Raw genomic sequence first — 18089 nt, 5'->3', positions numbered from 1 at the left:
GGGTCTCCATAACTTTTGCTGTGCAATAAATTTTGCTGACTGGGAAAGGGGGGGGGGGTTCCCCAAGATTTTTGCCGGCTCGCCTACCCATCGGCTCACCTTGAAAATGCCCAAAATGCCACCTGGCTGTTCAGCCCTGCTATAAAGTTGCAGAAAGACACGACGTTGTACTGTGACCTTACGATGTTACAGATCCGAGAAATAGCGTACTAAGCAGCACGTGTTTCCCTGCTGTGTTAAGGTGGGCCTTAGAAACCCATAACGCACTAATGCAGCTCTGGATGGCGGGCTATGCGTCAGTAATGCTGTCAGAGAAGATTCACTCATTAGTCTGATGTGAACTTAATCAGATTATGGGTCCTTTTTAGTCGCAGAATACAACATAATCCATGGCAAATGGACATCGGTGCCGTCTTTATGATGTTATGCTGACAGTGCCTTTAATCCCACCCCCCACCCCCCACCAATCCCTTTCCCAACTTCATGTTGTCTCTTAATCCTGTATGTTTCAGTAATATGAAGACGGAATTTCAGTATTCTCTGTTGCGGTTGTTTTATTTTTATCTCGCGAGTTTCATGCATTTTTAAGAACCGCGCAGAACATCAGTTAACTCTGTGCTGCTGGAATCCTGAGGATTGCCTTGATGGGTAGTGTAGGAGTTGAAGGATTTGCGTAGTCAGATTTAATTTTTTAAAAAGGAAATCTATTAAAAAGTAACATGCAAAGTAGTTTATTATTATTATTATTATTTTTTTTTACATAAGAATTTCAAGAGAAACTGAGAGCCTCGTTTTAATGGGCTTGTCTGGTAAAGTTAGTTTGACACTTGTACTGCATGTATTATTAAACATTTATCTATCCATCCATCCATCCATCCCGGCTCCGTCAACATGCAAACTTCAGTAATTCAAAACACTTAGTATTGAGCTTCCATTGTGAGCCTTAGCAGCCAATAAACAAACCGCCAATAATGAATATCACAGGCTTTGGTGATGGACACAGACTTCCAGACACGCCCCATATTCCTGACGCATTCCTCACCATGACCCTGTCTACTTCACATTCGCAGCCCAATATTTCATTCAAACTGGAGTTCGAAAGCTTGTTGGAGCCGAATGGACAATTTTAAAGACCAACATGGCAGAAAATTCAGTTCTGAAAGAAAGGAAGTTTCGATTTTTAATGAACTTATGAGATGCAGCAGAGATTCATCTTACCCTCAGTAATCTTTAGTTATAGCTTTCAGGGACTGGGATATAGATAATTTAGAAATGTGCTGCTTTTTAAAACACTAAGTAGGATTCCAATACTTTTCCAAGACACGGTATAATAGTATAATGTATTGTTGGTGCGCTGTGGGAGGGAGGTGCTGTCCTGGCAGGGGAGACAGGTGACTGAAACCTTTTGTAGCGATTTGTTCCGCCTGTCTGTTGGGCAGAATTTAGTTTGCTCTCTTTGTGCTTCCAGTAAATCTAGGTCCCGTTCCCATCATACCAGCAAGTCCGTGCAGGGTGGATCTCTGGCTAATCTCTTTTGTTGTTTGATTCCCTCCACGGAGGAAAAAAAAAAGAACTCGAGGTCACCTGCGGTTCCGAACCACATCTCCAGCAGGTCAGTGATCTCAGAGTAGCACATGCCGTTTATAAGCCAAAAGAAAAATGGTTGAAAAGTACGACACCTGTGTTATTCTATTTTGGTATTTAAGTGACAGAATTCCACTAAAGGTGAATTAAAAACTTGCTTAATTTATTGAGAAATGCTGAAGAAGTAAATGAACAAAGGATGAGAGAAGCTGCTGGAATCTGAAGCAGACATGATGCAGGTTCGAAACTGCACAGTTTTGATCTGGAATATGGGACACAATCCACATTATAAGCACTGAGCTAAATGCCAAGTTTTAAATGGCTATTTATCTATTACAACCATTGTTTCAGTGAAAGTTGTATGCAGATGTTTATTACTTAGTAATAAGGCAATATTTGGCTCAACTATGGTTTGTCTGTTACTAATGAAATAAACTTTTCCTATATATAGAGACACAGGACTTTTCTCACTTCTGATCTAAACCATAATTTAGTCTGTTCTTATTTAACATGACACTATAATAAAAATACATCCGAAGTTAAAAATCCTGGAAGACTGCGTCAAATAGAGCAGCAGAGCACCGCCCCCAAACAGCCTCTGTGGGGCAGCAGTGAGCTCAGAGTGCATCCCCCCCCCAGGAGGCAGTGTTAGGAAGAGCAGGCTGCTGTGGGACTTGCTGGTGACCCCAGGGACTTGGTCTTGCCGTTGTCCTCTAAGGCCTGGGCGAAAAGGGCAGGGTTACGGCTGGAGTGCCGCTGGCGTCTCACAAAGGGAAAGACACTGGGGCATGATGGGAAGGAGAACATGTTAGCGTTCCGCTAACACTTGTGGCACTGCCTTTTCTAAGTCAGCCATGTTGGAAAATCCTTGACTACCGTGGAATTACAAACAGAAACTGGAGAGCATCACAGGGGACGCAAAAGCAATTAACATTACAGAACTCTGTGTAGTCTTAGTGACGAAGCTAAGCTGAAGCCAGCAGTTCACACTAAGCCCAAAAATCCCTGGAATTAATCGTTAACAACCCCAGAAACAGAACCTGTGTGTATCCCACACCAATATGAGTCTTATCCCCTTATATAAAATACATGGAATATATTACAGAAAGACCCCTTTTATAGAAGATAATAGTTTTACCTTTTTTTGGTCTCTTGTGGTTCTATGGCTCTAGCCAGCATGTTTTTGTAGAGATCGGACTTTAAATAGCGGGCGTAGGAGTCCTGAGGGTGAGAGGAGAGGCCGAGAGCCCGTTTTAATGAAGCTGTCATCCACTTTCATGGCTGTGCACAGTTAATGCTCCTACCTTCTTCATCAGGAAATAGATGTGCATCTGGGCGTCATCCAGGACAAAACGATGTGGGCTTTTCATGCCCTGCAGGGTCTTCTCCATGGTCTTGCTGTCCACGTTTACCCACTTGCTGGCTCCCGGGGCCAGGAACTGCCTGGGGGGAAGGAAGTGATGAGCCTGAGCTTTGCAGTCCCACTGGGAGTAAGCAAGTGCCACATCAGGGCCTGCTCTAAATTCAACTGGGATGCAAACTGTCCCACTGGGCCACAAGGTCGCACTCACTTGTAGACCTCTTCCACCTTCTGCGGGATCGTAGCGCTCTCGCCGTGCCGGATGTCCTCACAGGCCTCCCAGAAACAGAGGTTCTCCACTGTGAATGAAACAGCGCATGCATCAGCTACCTGCAGGAGGCGCTCATCACGATGCCAATATGGAGGAGAATTGCCTTTCATAGAGGGATCATGATTATTAATTTAGCAGATGCTAGATCCTATTTTTTTTTTTTTTTGAGAGGGCAGGGTCAGTCAGTCCCTGGAGTAACTGATCGACGGCCCAATAGTGAGGTCACTCAGCTGACTCTGGGATTTGAGCTGATGACCTCCTGCAATGAATCCCAATCTGCTGAGTCACACACTGCCCAAATAGGCCCGCAGTGATCAAATAATGAATATGATTCTTACTTGCTGACGATGCCTCCATGAAGCTGATCTACTTGGGCGGGGGGGTCTACATGCTGCTCACCACTGAACTCCTTCTCCAGGTACTCCCTGAACTTGCACCGTCCCAGAGGGTCCCTAAGGAGCTCCGTGAAGCCGAACCCCCATCGTTCCACCCGCAGCTTGGTGGGTGTCTCCACCCTGCACCAGGAGGCGTGGAAGTGAAGAGACGACAGTCACCTCTGGGGGTGTGGCCCTGAAGAGGCAGGATGGGGCGCGGTAACGCACACTCACATGTCGGCATTCAGCGTCCAGAGTGCCGTGTCATCTGTTATCCAGGGGTTGCTGGGGGGGCAGCCTTGCATCATGGGGTCATGGTTCAGGTACTGCTCGCTGAACTTAAGGAAGCTGAACACAGAAGACCAGCCATTCCCAGTTTTAGTCCTACTTTCTATAATCCTTGCAAGTCATCAAATATTCAGGTTCAATGCTGGCATATTCCAGCAAACTGGAGCTCGAAATGGTGACGAAATGATTATACGTCATTGAACCCTATAAGGAAATTCTCTTTTCATCTCCTCCATCTTGCTCTCCATAGGTGAGAGAAAGCTTGGTAGCAAAGGGCAGCTGCCCGTAGAGGCTCCCAGGAACCTGGGGGTTAAGGGCCTTGTTCAAGGACCCACAAGTGTGCTGAAGCCAGGCTTGAACCGGCGACCTTCTGATCAATATTAAGTAATTATTTGCAGTTAAATACAGTTCAATTCAGTTTAATAGTCAACCGGTTTCAATATTAGTTAGGCATCATTAATCCAGGATATGTGTGACTCTGAGATTTATGGTGAAAGATGGATGGGCAGATGGACGAAAGAACGAAATAACGAGGTTAGATTTTCACAAAGAGCAGTCCCCAGCATTTTTGTCAGAATTAACATGAAATAGATCCCCCCCCCCACCAATCAGAGGCACAGTATACAGAATACCCAGAGATATCCCCCAGTTAGGGACTAATGTGGACTGGTGTCGAACCAGTGGTCCCCCAGCTATGCTGGGACTGAGGCTGAATCACAGGTGTTGGGGGGGGGTAGGTGGGGGAGGCTGTTATCCAACCTTTCCAGGCAGATGGAGGACTTGACCCTCGAGCGGCCCAGGGATTTCCTGATGTGTTCAATCTGGTGTCGGGAGCCATGAAAAATCACACGGGGAATATAAGAGTCAGAAAAAAGGCACAGCATGGTACACATCCAAGCCCTGATAAGAGCCATGCTGTTGTACCTTTAAACAGAATTTGTCAATATCTGAGAGCCAACAAAAGAAAACGACAACACAGATGTAGATCCTTCCGAAGCAATTTTCTTATGACAGCATTCTTAAGAGCCCACTTAATCACCCTCTTTGGTTGTTCTTGGCAACCATCCCATCAGCTGAAATAGGTTCACTCTAAATTCTTTCAGGCTTACCTCTCTTTTGTAGTAGTCCGCGTTCTGTTCTGTAAAGAAGGAAGAAACAAAACCGTCTCTAAACATGATATAAGCCACATGTTTATGGGAGTTTTACTTGCGCAAAAATGTTCTGAGGGCACAAGGTTCATTGGTTCAGAGAGATAACCAATCAGACTGTAGAAGTGGTGGATACAGGCAACTAGAGGAGGGGGGGGGGTCAACCAATCAGATGTCTTGTTCCTGCCTCCTCTAGTTCCTTAGACCCACCTCCTCTACAATCTAATTGGTTATCTCTCTGAACCAATCATTTTTCCTTCTGCCCTCAGAACATTTTTGTGAGGGTAAAACTCCCACGAGCGAATCACATGCAAGGAATCAGACAGTAGGAATTCTGCTCACACTCAGCTCCTGGCTTTACTAAGCAGACATCCAGTCTAGAAACCATGAATAATATAGCACTATTACGAGTATGTATTGTGGGACTGCTGACGTACTTACGTTAGCATGGAAAACGAGAGCAGGAAGTGAGGAAGAAGTGAGACAGAAAGATGAGCACAACGAAGTGCTGTCACACTCACACACGAGCTTCCCTCGGATGCCCTCCCACCAAAAACACTGATTATCACTTCACTTCCTTGGGTAATTTGGGGGCCCAAGGCAACAGCCTATTCTGCCTATAGCTGCCATATATATATAGATATTAATATACATATTTTTTCTTCATGACTTTGATCTTATCTAGGCCCCGAGCGGCTCTCTTGTTTGCCCGGATCCGGTCCTGTGACTGACAGAGGCGATAAACAGCAGGTACTGGCATTACGGAAAAAATGTATATGCTTAATAAAAAGCTCAGACCAGCTGGACTCGGGAGTTGTGCCGGTTCCTTCGCTCAGGGCCTTGTTCTTGAACGCTGAATGTTCCCGGCTGCAGAAAATCAGAGGGTGAGAAATCCTTAGCTGAACTTCAGATGAAGAGTGAGCTCGTTTCTCTCAAGCAGACTGACGCCGGTCTAACGCTGCATTAATACCCCTTAGCACTACTGGTCACATTTCCCATGATGCCACTGGGTACAGCCCATGGCGACACTGCCCAGTAGGGGACAGTGTGACAGCTTTCCAAAAGGACCATTCGGTCCTGGAGGGCCAGTCGGTGACACAGTATCCATGATCAGGACTGGGGTACCCTGCTTTACAGAATAAACTAACCAAATGTCGATACTGAATGCAATCTGATTTAACATGGTTTCCTTAAATCCCAATTAAAGTGCTTCAGATCAGCTCAGGACTTAACAGCAGAGAGACTATTTGGCAAATTATTACGCTGCTATTTGCAATTACATCCATTATCTCTCCGCTAACATGCAGCATTAAGCCTGAGCCGCAGGAATAGAGGTCAGATAATGGATCCGGTATTCCGGAGGTGGGATCCTCTTCCAGCTCGTTTAAAAGGCCCAACAAGTGGGGGGGTGGTGGGGGGGGAGACGCAAACACAGCATGTCTGCATTTTAGCTTCAGGCCGTCTCCCAGTCCCTTCGCACTCCTCTCTCCCAGATCCAAGCATCACCAGTCTTAGCGATGCGTCTCGTGTTTCTCGGGCAAAGAGAAAGGAGGCAGGAAGCGGCCATTTTGTCATTTGCTGGTTTTAATCCCCCCCCCCCCCCCCCAGCTTCCCCCGTCCACCTGGCCGTACCAGAGTGCAGAGCGTCCCTGCCTTTTAAACACGAGCAGCACCTGACTGGGGGGCCCTACGCTGCGTGGTTTTTGGCTCAACTGTGTTTCCGTCTAATTGGCGTCAAAACGGTGGGTTTCATCAATGAAGGTGGTGTGTGGCTGAGCGGGTTGGCAGTCGCCGCCTATGACTGGAAGGTTGCCGGTTTAAATCCCACAGTCAGCAGAGTGACATCACCACTGGACCCCTGAGAGAAGTCCCTAAACCCCCAACTGCTCTAGTCTCAATAAAAGGTACATCTGCAAAATAAGCTGAATTTAGGATGTGATCCGCAGCTGCGTGGCTGCCATTCCCACCTCCTGATGCCGCCCCGGATGGGGATAATGGCCCACATAAACGCTGATGCTTATTAGCCCTGAGAGATGCTGCGCACCCAGCAGAAAGGGGCCCTAGTGACGGCCGGGATTAAGCCAGATACACACCACACTCTGCTCCTGTCCCACACTTTCATTCTCCACTCTCCTGTGTTATTCATGAACTCCAAATTACACTCAGCGAGGGTGCAGTTGCTCATTCCCGCAGCCTGCTGTCCTGTCTGTCTTCTGAAAGCTCTCGTCCCACAGAACATAGGCTTCTTCCCAGCTAAGTAAATATTTCATGATCACACTGAAGCAGTAGTGGGTTATCAGGCCTGAAGTGATATATTCCTCCCCCACAAAGTATGCATGGAGACACTCTGTGTGTCTTACTTAACGAAGATAAAACTCCCCCCCCCCCCCCCCCCCCCCGTGAATTTTGCTGAGCTCAATGCTCTGGAGATGACGGAGATCGAAAATTATACCGGAAATGTTCCATATGTCCTTACAGATGTTTCCTTTGCCTTCCTTCATTGAACAAACCCGTTGTCGTGGGAGAGAACTGCACAACCCCCCAGCTCTCTGTGGGGGAATGGGACCCTGCCTATGCCTTCCTGCCAATCCTGCCAAGTTTCCCCTGTAAGTTGAAGGATCTCCTAACAGGCCTGCATGTAGATTAATGTCATACCCAGGACAAAGCAATTGCAGGTTAAGGCCCTTGCTGAAAGGCCCAACGGAGTAGAATCACTCTGGGCATTCACAGGATTTGAACCAACAACCTTCCACTTGCTTGCACAGATCCCTAGGCCCAGAGCCACCACTCTGCCCCACAACCTCAAAAAAATCCTAGAATCGCCCCCAGCCTGAGGCGATATTCGAGCTGCCAAGGTGCATTGAGTTCAGGTTTACCCAGTGTGTGCTTTACTCTAATCACAGCATACTGGGTTTTCGCCGGGGCAGATGTAGGGAGTCAGGGGTTTCGGGGGAGGTGCTTACTGGCGGTCTGTTGACGAGCCAGTAGGCCTGTTCCTGACATTCCAGCACGATGCGGTCCGCCTTGCGCCTCTGTTTGGCTGCCCTGGTAGGAGCAGAGCAGTCGATGGAGAGTCAGAAAGCATACTGGGTAATTAGCATATAGCGGTAATCACTGAACTGCAAGGTAGGGTTTTCATTTTTCTGTTTCCTTTTTCACTTAGAAATGGATTTCCGACTCTAGTGTTTAGGCTGAGGTCTGATTTAACAGATAGGAGGGAAATTATGACCACACACCATGTTACTTTTTAATTTAGGTAACATCATCATCCTCTTAATACGAGATTTATTCATCCATTCTCATCTGTCCCCTTGTGTGCATTTATGAAATTGATTTCATAGCTCGATGCGACAGTATTCCCGGGCTGGGGTGGGGTTTACCTGAGCTGCTCCTTCGCCTGCATCACCACGAAGTCCCAGGTGTGGTTGATCCGTTTGTGCAACATGTTGTAGCTGTCCTGCGGAGACGATGTTTAAATGCGACATTGCCAGGTCGCACGGCTGGCTGCGTTGCTGCATGGGTTCACGTTATGACTCACAGGCCGAACCCCTCCCAGGATATCAGCTGGAAGTGTCGGATTCACAAACCCTCTTACTGATGAGAACCTAAAATGCGTTGACCCTGACGCAACATGGCGGCAAGTTGGTGGATGTCTATGTGCGATCCTACTATGTGCATAATTGGTGGGAGGTTTTCTTACACAAAAATGTTCTGAGGGCAGAAGGAAAATGATTGGTTCGGATAGATAACCAATCAGATTGCAGAGGAGGCAGGACCAAGACATCTGATTGGTTGCTCCTGCCTCCTCTAGTTGCTCGGATCCACCTCATGTACAATCTAATTGGTTATCTCTCTGAACCAATCATTTTTCCTTCTACCCTCATAATATTTTGTGTAAGTAAAACTCCCATGAGCATTCAGCTATCACATGATCTCATCAAGCAATGCTTCAGACCAGCGAATAAGAATAGCATTGAAATGTACATAAATAAAAATTTTCTCTTACCTTTTCATAGTCTATCAGCTGCCCTTGCTTTCTGATATTCTTCTTAGTCAAATAAATCGCTTTAGAAGAGCAAAAGAAAGACATGGCAAGAAACTGTGTTTTTCTATTATTCTAGTAAAGGGAAGTAATGATGTAATAGGCGAGCACATGATTAATAATTGGTAATCACCGTAATCTAGCTCGGAGGCTGGCCACTGCTGAGAGCTCCAGAAGTACGGAGTCTAGCAAAAAGGAGATGCTGTCATTTGAAACTATTCAGAAGCAGCGTGACAAAGGTGCTTTGTGATTTAACATGTCAGGGACAAGGCGGGTGGAAGGCATTTTGCTACTTTAACTGGCATTGGTTCTCATACATCAGTGTTTCCCAATCCGGTCCTCGGCGACACACAGATGATCCACGTTTTTGCTCCCTCCCAGCTCCCTACCAGACAGTCTACGTTTTTGCACCCTCTCAGCTCTGGAGCCCGGACCAGATTGAGAAATACTGTCCTACACGGTAATTCCGCAGTCTCTCCAACGAATAGTTTCGATATGCGTGCCCCCCCACATGGCCACCACCCTCTCGCGCTGCCCTCCATCTGAAGAAACCGTGGTTTTAGGTTACCTGGAAGCGATACGGCGTCTCGTCGGGCCCCAGGACGAGCGTCCTGGGGTCCTTTAGGGGGTAAATGTAGCCGTGCTTCACGATCAGATTCCCCACATGAAGTGCCTCTGAAAACACACAAAGTGGTCACTCATTTCCACGTAAACTACTCAAAGCTCAAACAAATCCACTACTCGTAGCCCAGATTTAGGCATAGTAATTCTCTAAATTTTTGTCAGTGGAATACAGTAGAACACACGATAACTAGAAACTGAGTAGGCATATTATATTTTATTTTACGGTATAGCAAGTAACTGGAAAAAACGTTGACATGGTGCACAGAATAAGCCGCGGGGATGGTGCATTCCTCATCGGAACTATAATTAATTACGAGTAATTGGGACTTTCCACTTTCCGGCTGCCTCCGCGGCCATTGGCAGTCAGGCGCTCCCGGGGGTTTCAGACCGGCGCAGCAACAGCGCTGCTAGGGGGAAGCCTAGTGTTTACAGGGAGGGGTAACTGCTTACCGGGGCAACAGGTTTTTTGCCCATTCAAGTCTGTTAATGCATCTGCCATCTACTGCCTAAAAGTCCCCTCCTTTCCATTCCAACTTCTTTTCCAATCTGGGCTGTAAATCAGGGAAATCTGCTCCCTTGCTATTTAAAACCTCATCTGCATCGCCCGGGAATTCAGGACAACAGCGTCTTGCAGAAGTGCATAATGAGGGAGACGGATAGCGATATTTCTCCAGGCATGACTGACTGCCTCTGGCTATCAGCGAAGTTTGCATCGGGACTATCAAACCGTACAGCTCAGCATGCGTAGCGGCGCGACTCGGGACTGGCCTACAGATTATTTGTACTAATAGCCTCTCAGCAGAAAGATAAATAATTCAGCAGATAAATTGACGCCAGGGGAAGAAAATCCCAAAAGCTTCAGGCGAATGGGGTGTCTATGTTATGGACAAGCTCAATTCTGACATTTATTAATTCACAGGCTCAGCAATATCAATGGAACAGAACATGCTTCTGTCAGACACGTGAATTGCATATGCTTACACATAAATGCAGCTAGGCTAATCTGTTGTATGGATGACAAATTCTATTACTTCATTTGTATTTATTATTCAAAAGACTCGTTTATTTCTGTTATTTTATTACAAAAAAAAAAAAAACCTGATGACGTCTTTCGCCAGCAGGGGCGCCATCGTCGTCACGAAGGGAAAAAAACAATCGATTAACCTCACATAAGAGCACCAGGTAACGCTTCCCTACATACTTCTCGGCCCTACCTTCTTCCATGATGGAGTACTTCTGAATTAGCCACTCCACGATATCATTTCCTGGGAAGGCATAGCGAGGAAGGCATCTAGTTAGAGTCGAGAAATGCATTAAGCCGTCATAAATCAAAAACGCTGAACTCGATAAATAAATTACATAAATAAATATGAGCGCAAGGAGATCGATGACAGTCTTAATGCACAGGATTCCCGAAGACCGCCGATGTATGGGCTTTCCTGTGAAGGGCTTAAATGACCATTAGGACCCGGCCCCCGGGACACTGCACGGCCGGGTGTAAGACAACCCGGGCGGCATGAAAAATTATTTTTAAAAAGTAAAATATGTATCGTGCACCTGTCATCGCATGTGGAATCACTGTGATTAACAGTCTTTGATTCTTCATCTTTATCCCCATGTCGGGATCTTGCATCGCCACAATGACTTGTTCAATCTGGGATAAGAAGAATAGTCAAAATCGTGAAATCAAGGTGACGACAGACATAGTGAAAACGTTCAACCTAGTAATATAATAATTGCTTAATGTGTGATTTGATATGTAATCGTTATATTCATCATTAAATCACCGGAGAGACACACTCATATATTTAGGCATATATATAAGTAAACTACAAGGTTTTTCCTCTGACTATCTTAACTGCACGTCAAAGACGTTATCGGATATTCCCGACTACAGACTTTCGGTTTGATCATTTATTCGCGTTATTAATTCGGCTCCTGATTACATTAAACTAAACATGCTCAGATTGTTACAACCTTTGCTTGTCGGTTATTTTTGGGATCTTTCTGGATGGGCTCAAGGCGGGGTCTGTAAGCACAAGCAAACTGCCAGCACTTTTGTTTTACATGAAAATAGTTTGATGTCGGCCTATTGCGTTATTGTCTGGCTATAATTTGGAGGCAATATTAAACAATAGGCCCATATATTGTAAATATACATGTTGTGTTGTTTTGTTGTTATCACAAACGTATAGCCTGATCATAAATTTCATGGATACCTGGATGTTGTATGTTCCATTATATTTATGAATGAATGATTTATGTGAAGTCTGGCTTAGATTCGAGAATTAATCATATAGATTAAAAAAAGTTTTCATTTAAAACTTATCTCATATAATAAAATCCTCGTCCGAACGAACATATGTCAGAATGAAAAAACATTTAAATTATTTTTGTGATGCATCAGTATCAATAGCTACAACGTCATAACAGATATAGATATAATGCGGTTCATACTTTTGAAGTTGATGCGTATCTCCCGAAAAAAATCAACTCCAGAAGAGTCCGCGTCTGTAAATGCCTGAACTTCGGAATCGATCCTACCTTTGTTAGGCGCGGCATCTGTGTCTTGCAGCTGTTCCCTTGGATAAAGATGTTAATTGTCATGCTTACAGCATCTCGATCTCCGGCGTTTGTGAAGTTGGGATTGATGCTGTCCTGTGTTTTTTTTTTCCTTCCACACTTAAGCTCTGCTTGTTACTGCCCCATAGCGGAGCGCAAGTGAAACGGACTACCGGAGATTTGCACTGTTTTTCTGTTAGTGTGTATAATCAAAATATGACTCAGTTTGGCCAGTTAGAAAAATATGATAATAGAAAAGTATTCTTTTCCTCTCACTTTTTTTTCTTGATTTAATTACCGACTTCACGTACTTACACTGTGTCCCGTTGCACGATGTAATATTGCGAAACTATGATTTTGTGGCAGTGTTTTGTAAAGGAATTTTCCGTTTAATCATCGTCTTAGTATAAAGCTATATGGTTGTTCTGGTATCAGTGGACGTACATTATGTATTTTTTCTTCTCTTGAGCACCATGGTCATGACATGAAGCTCAGTCATTGATTACTCGCAAATGTTAGTAGTCATCCGCTGTTTATCTTGAAGATGTAAAAGTAGTGCGCGTACATCTCCTCGTTAGTATAGTGGTGAGTATCCCCGCCTGTCACGCGGGAGACCGGGGTTCGATTCCCCGACGGGGAGAGTCTGCATCTTTTTGCCTCGGTCTCAAAAGGCACCAAGCTAGAACCGGCCCCGTGTTAGTGGAAACGGGGCTTGTGACTTGTACTCATGCATAATATTCTGCGGGTCGCTCAGCAGCGCAGCATATGAAACTAGACTCGGATTGTAAGTGTGTGGTTTTGATAATTGATGTATGGATGGATGGATCCTTAATAAGAGATATAAACAATAAGGTCCAGTCGCCAACTAATCATGTAAAATACGTCATAAACTCATGGTTGTTAAACCCAGAATAAAAATGAAGACGTATAACTAGGAAAGTCAACTTGCACATTTCAATTTTGGTTCGATATAATCACGTTGTCCTTAACCCTCCAGTGCAGGAGGGGACGGTAATGCGCATCGAATGTTTCCGAACCTGTGTGTGATACAACCGAGGAAGAGCCGATGACTTCGGGGGAGGAGGGGCAGGCGACTCGGAAGAAAAAGCAGCAGAACCCAATGCAGCCTGTAGCCCATTCAAAGGCCTACTGTTGGACCTCTGCTTATTTTGCAATACGTCTTTAGTACGGACTGAAAAATGTCCGATTTCGATGAGTTTGAGAAGCAGTTAAGCGAAAATCGGCAAGGTAAGTTTGGCTTTGAAGATCGGTGTATGCTCCCTGTTTTAGGGTAATAAAGTGGCCGGCGTGTCCTAGCGCCGAGGATGGTGCGGAGGGCACTTCTGCTGGTTCCGAAAAGAAAAGCGCGGCTGGGAAATCGGTGCCTTTTATCCGAGCGCTCGCCGATTCTGAAACCTGCCCGATTCTTCTTCTCCCAGCTGCCGCAGGATCCCCGAAAACTGACCGCTTTGGTAAATCAGTGACATTCTTTGCTTGGCATTGTTATAGAGATCGCTAGGCCTGCATCCATCAGTGCCCGGCGTACATAACATGGACATTTCAATGAAACGTTATTGGGGTGCACTCGATGTGAAAGCCTGCGGTTTTATTTATTTAATTATTTACCATTATACACTTGGATCATAAATTGTGACCCGCGTATTTTCATTCGCAGTAACACACTATGCATGGATGTTTGTTGCAAGCGTTATATTTTCAAGATCACGTTTAAAGTTTTATGCAAATAAAAACGACCGCGACCACTTGATTTAAAGTCCGCACTTAATAACAGTGTTAGTTACTTGGTTTTTAAATACTACGACGAGTTTTCTATATAATGATATGATTTTGTCTCTTTCCGATGCACAATAGCCTTTCCCTTGGGTCCGAAATGCTGGCCCTGTCATCCGTACAGAATAAGTCTTTCTCACACGATCGCCGTTTCTTCATGATGTATAGACTCTAAAAATCAGCCGCGTTCCCTGGAATCATAACAACTGCTTTTAGGTCGTTATTGCAAAGTCTTGCACCTGTATCTACCTTTACAGCGGATAGCAGTAACTAACAATGATGTACAGTTATATAACAATACACATATAACTTCATTAAAGTGCAGAGAATCCAGTAAACTGAATAAACTTAAGCCATACTAACGCAACTGAAATATACAACATGCGTTACAACGGAGTCGAAAGTAGGATTGATTTATGTACCTATCAAATGGCAATCTTGTCATATCAGCTCCTTATCACTAAATCACTAAAATGTCATTCGAAACGACCTGATTCGGCTAGACGAGCACTAAGTGCCGCCGTGTTTGATAAACTAGCAGTTCCAGTCATTCATATCTGCGCTCTGACTATGCCTGCGATTGCGGTAATTGGTTATTACCGATTTACGTAAGATGCATTGGCCGCTCCGTGTCTGTACTTTTGCAGCGGTGCATTACCGTAACGCTGTTATAACTGATGCATGAAGCTGATTCCTCGAGCAGCACCTGCGTTTAAATGCTTCACTGAAAACTGCACCTTCAGGGATTTATTTAAGCTTCTATATGAAGGACCTGCTGGGATAGAAAGGTGATATTTTATTGCTAGTTTAATAAAGTGCTGTCTGTCAGATTGAAACGATATTAATTACCCATCCATCGTCCAACCAGTTATCTTAGTCAGGCTCCCCTGGAGCCTATTCCAGGCAAATTCCCCATACAGAGAGCAGAGGCAAAATTCAGGCCTCCAGACTCGGAGGCGTGAGGCAACTGTACTCACCACTGTGCTCCTATATCATTAATTAGTCTGGTTATGTTTTTATTGTTTCACAACAGACTGACATTCAAGGGGATGTCCTTGTGCCCTTGAAATTATTAGCCATTGAGAGATGGGTGTGTTTGTTTCAGGAGGGTGTGATTGAATATGTGAATTGAATGGAGGTGCTTCATTCTGGTGAGGAAACTGGGGAGTTAGACCCCGTACCACATCTTGGTCTCCGTAAGTGACTTTTAAGGCATAGCGCTGGGTCAGTCAGCATCCAGCACCCCAGGGAAGTTGGTAATATGATTACTCTGTGACTCATGGGCTTCAAACCCACAACCATCCGGACACACATTCATAATCCCTCTGAGTTACACATCTTGGATTTATCGAAATGGATGGTAGGGGGGCAGTCATGTCGCTCCGCCCACCGTCTCACTGGTACCACGGTGTCGTCCCCCAGAGCGGGAGAAGGAGCGACACAAGAAGCGTAGCCGCAGCCGGTCTCTGAGCCGTGGCGAGAAGCACCGCCGCTGGAGCAAGGACTCCAGGGGGCGGAGTCACGAGAAGCGCAGCAGCAGCCGCGACCGCAAGGGTCGTGACCGACGGAGCAGCTCACGCGAGCACAAGAAGCACAGGTACCCCCCCTCACGGTCCCGGTTACAGGCACTGAAGCTGATATCTAGCATGGTTTGAGGCCTCTTAACAAGTTTCTTTCACAATCAACCAATTGGTTTCTTCGTGGTGGGAAGGGGGACTGTACCCATATTAAATTTTAACTGGCGTTTATAAGTAGCCCCCGCCATAGCGATGGGACCTCAAAGCCAGCCTAAAAAGTGGCGCATGGTCACACCCTCATGACCTTAAACTGCCTGCGATCCAAAGTTAAATGTAAACATTCTGCCATCTGTTTGTTTTTGCCAGATTCTGAGTGTTTACACTGTATTGTTTGGGGAAAACAACCTTCTGTTTTGTGTTTGGGCAGCTACTCTCCTCGGAGAAGCCGTAAGAAAAGGACATACAAGTACTGGGATGTTCCCCCTCCGGGATTCGAGCACATCACCCCCATGCAGTACAAGGCAATGCAAGGTTTGGATGCGACGCTTCCATGTGTGCTAGTTCAGTATTGCAAGGTTATGGTATATTGGTTGCAATGAAAGCATTTATTCTGGAGTGCCCTCCTCCCCCCTGCTGGTCAAAGAGGGAATAACACTTGGGATGATTTCAGACAGTGTGAAGAGAGCTTAAACCTAGGGGTTAGAAGCAAATGAAGGCGACGATCCGGATGTTCTGGCCGTCCCTGGTTGGGGTCTTGAAGCCCTTTCTCCTCCCCACAGCTGCAGGGCAGATCCCCACGATAGCTTTACTGGCAACATCCACCACCAGCGGCGTGGCAGTGACGCCCACCCAGGTGCCGATGGTCGGCAGCCAGATGACCCGGCAGGCCAGGCGGCTTTATGTCGGCAACATCCCCTTCGGCCTGACGGAGGTGAGTCCAGGCAAAGTCCCGCGTTGCCTTCTGTCATGCATACTGGTGTCATGTGTAGCTCAGTGAGTTAGGACACTGAGCCGGTCACAAGAAGGTTGTTGGTTCAAATCCCTTGGGCAGCAGAGTGATTTCACCATTGGGCCCCCGAGCGCAGCCCTTAAGCACTATTTGCTCTAGGAACTGTCTGGTCCTGCTTCTTCAATGAAATGTATGTTGCTTTGGATGAAAGTGTCCGCAAAATAAATAGATAAATGTACTAGACTTGTCAGTCATTTTTTTTCTCGTTTGCCTGTTTTGATGTCTTCAGACGTCTGCCTGTCTTCATTCAGTGTGTCTGCCTGTCTTTTTAGGAGGCCATGGCGGATTTCTTCAATACCCAGATGCGATTGGCTGGCTTATGTCAAGGTCCCACCAATCCCGTCCTCGCTGTTCAGATAAACCAGGACAAGAACTTTGCCTTCCTTGAAGTAAGAGTCTTTCCTGCCTAATGGCTGCTGTGTCCAGGCGGAGACCGCAGCCTTCCCTGATTAACGACGTTCTTCGTTCTGCCCTAGTTTCGGTCCGTGGATGAGACCACGCAGGCAATGGCCTTCGACGGCATCATTTTCCAGGGTCAGTCGTTAAAAATCAGGCGGCCCCACGACTATCGCCCCCTGCCTGGCATCTCAGAGCAGCCCGCCTTCCACGTACCAGGTCCGTTTTGCTTGTCGCCGTCATAACCTTAATCTTTATTTACCTTTGAAGAGCCGATCGGCAAGGCCAGTTTTTTGTACTCGTTACGGACTGACTGTCCTTCGCAAGCTGCGGATGTCTTGTCATATAAAGAGGGAGACTTTCACTTTTATTTACTTAATGTTGTAAATATTTAGCAGACAGTTTTATCCAAAGTGAAGAATGTTTTTTTTTTTTTTTTTTTTTTTGAGAAATCAGGGTCAGCCTGTCCCTAGAGCAAACTCGCCGGCCCAGTGGTGTGATCACCAGTGATGTGAACCAGTGATCTTCTGATGATAACGCTGGCATCCTAACCAGCTGAGCCACACACACACACACACAGCTCAGTCACTCACTTCTTACTGTTAACATAGGGGTGTTGTGTGGCTCTGTGATGTTTGCCCATGAAAAGAAGGTTGCTGGTTGGCAGGGTTGGCAGAGTGATTTCACCACTGGGCCCTTGAGCAAGGACCCTAACCCCCAAATTGTTCTAGGGTTGCTGGCTCCTATTCTAGTTAAAAATTCTGGACACACCTACTGAAAATGACTTGTTTTTCAGCAAGATAATGACCCAAAGCCCACCTTGAAGGTTATGCAAGTAGCTTATTACCTTGTGAACTAGGAAAGAGATGGTCCCCACAGCCCCCCAACCTAAACTCTATAGAGCTGGTTTGGGATCAGTTGGATGAGAGTAAGAGTAAGGTAGCCAGCTTGCGCGCAGAACTTGTGGAAACTCGAGGACTGTTGGAGAAACGGTCCAGGTGGGTACATATGTTAGCTGGTTGAGTCCGCAATGCTGTCATCGAAGCCAATGGCTCCTATTTTGAAGAGACAAAAATTTTGTCTTTGCAGTACTTCATATGCATAACTTCCATGCCCAAAGGCC

The 18089-nt window shown here is 45.9% G+C and overlaps 1 non-coding gene across 1 annotated transcript; it reads left to right on the top strand.

Moving 5' to 3' along the window:
- The first annotated feature begins 12821 nt into the window (after positions 1-12821).
- trnad-guc (transfer RNA aspartic acid (anticodon GUC)) lies at positions 12822-12893 on the top strand. Its single transcript has one exon. It is a non-coding gene; the product is annotated as a tRNA-Asp (tRNA).
- The last annotated feature ends 5196 nt before the right edge of the window (positions 12894-18089 follow it).

Source organism: Brienomyrus brachyistius, unplaced genomic scaffold (assembly GCF_023856365.1).
Source record: "Brienomyrus brachyistius isolate T26 unplaced genomic scaffold, BBRACH_0.4 scaffold316, whole genome shotgun sequence".
Lineage (NCBI taxonomy): Eukaryota > Metazoa > Chordata > Actinopteri > Osteoglossiformes > Mormyridae > Brienomyrus > Brienomyrus brachyistius.
The sequence above is the reverse complement of the archived record's forward strand: the minus strand, read 5'-3'. Positions and strand labels throughout refer to the sequence as shown.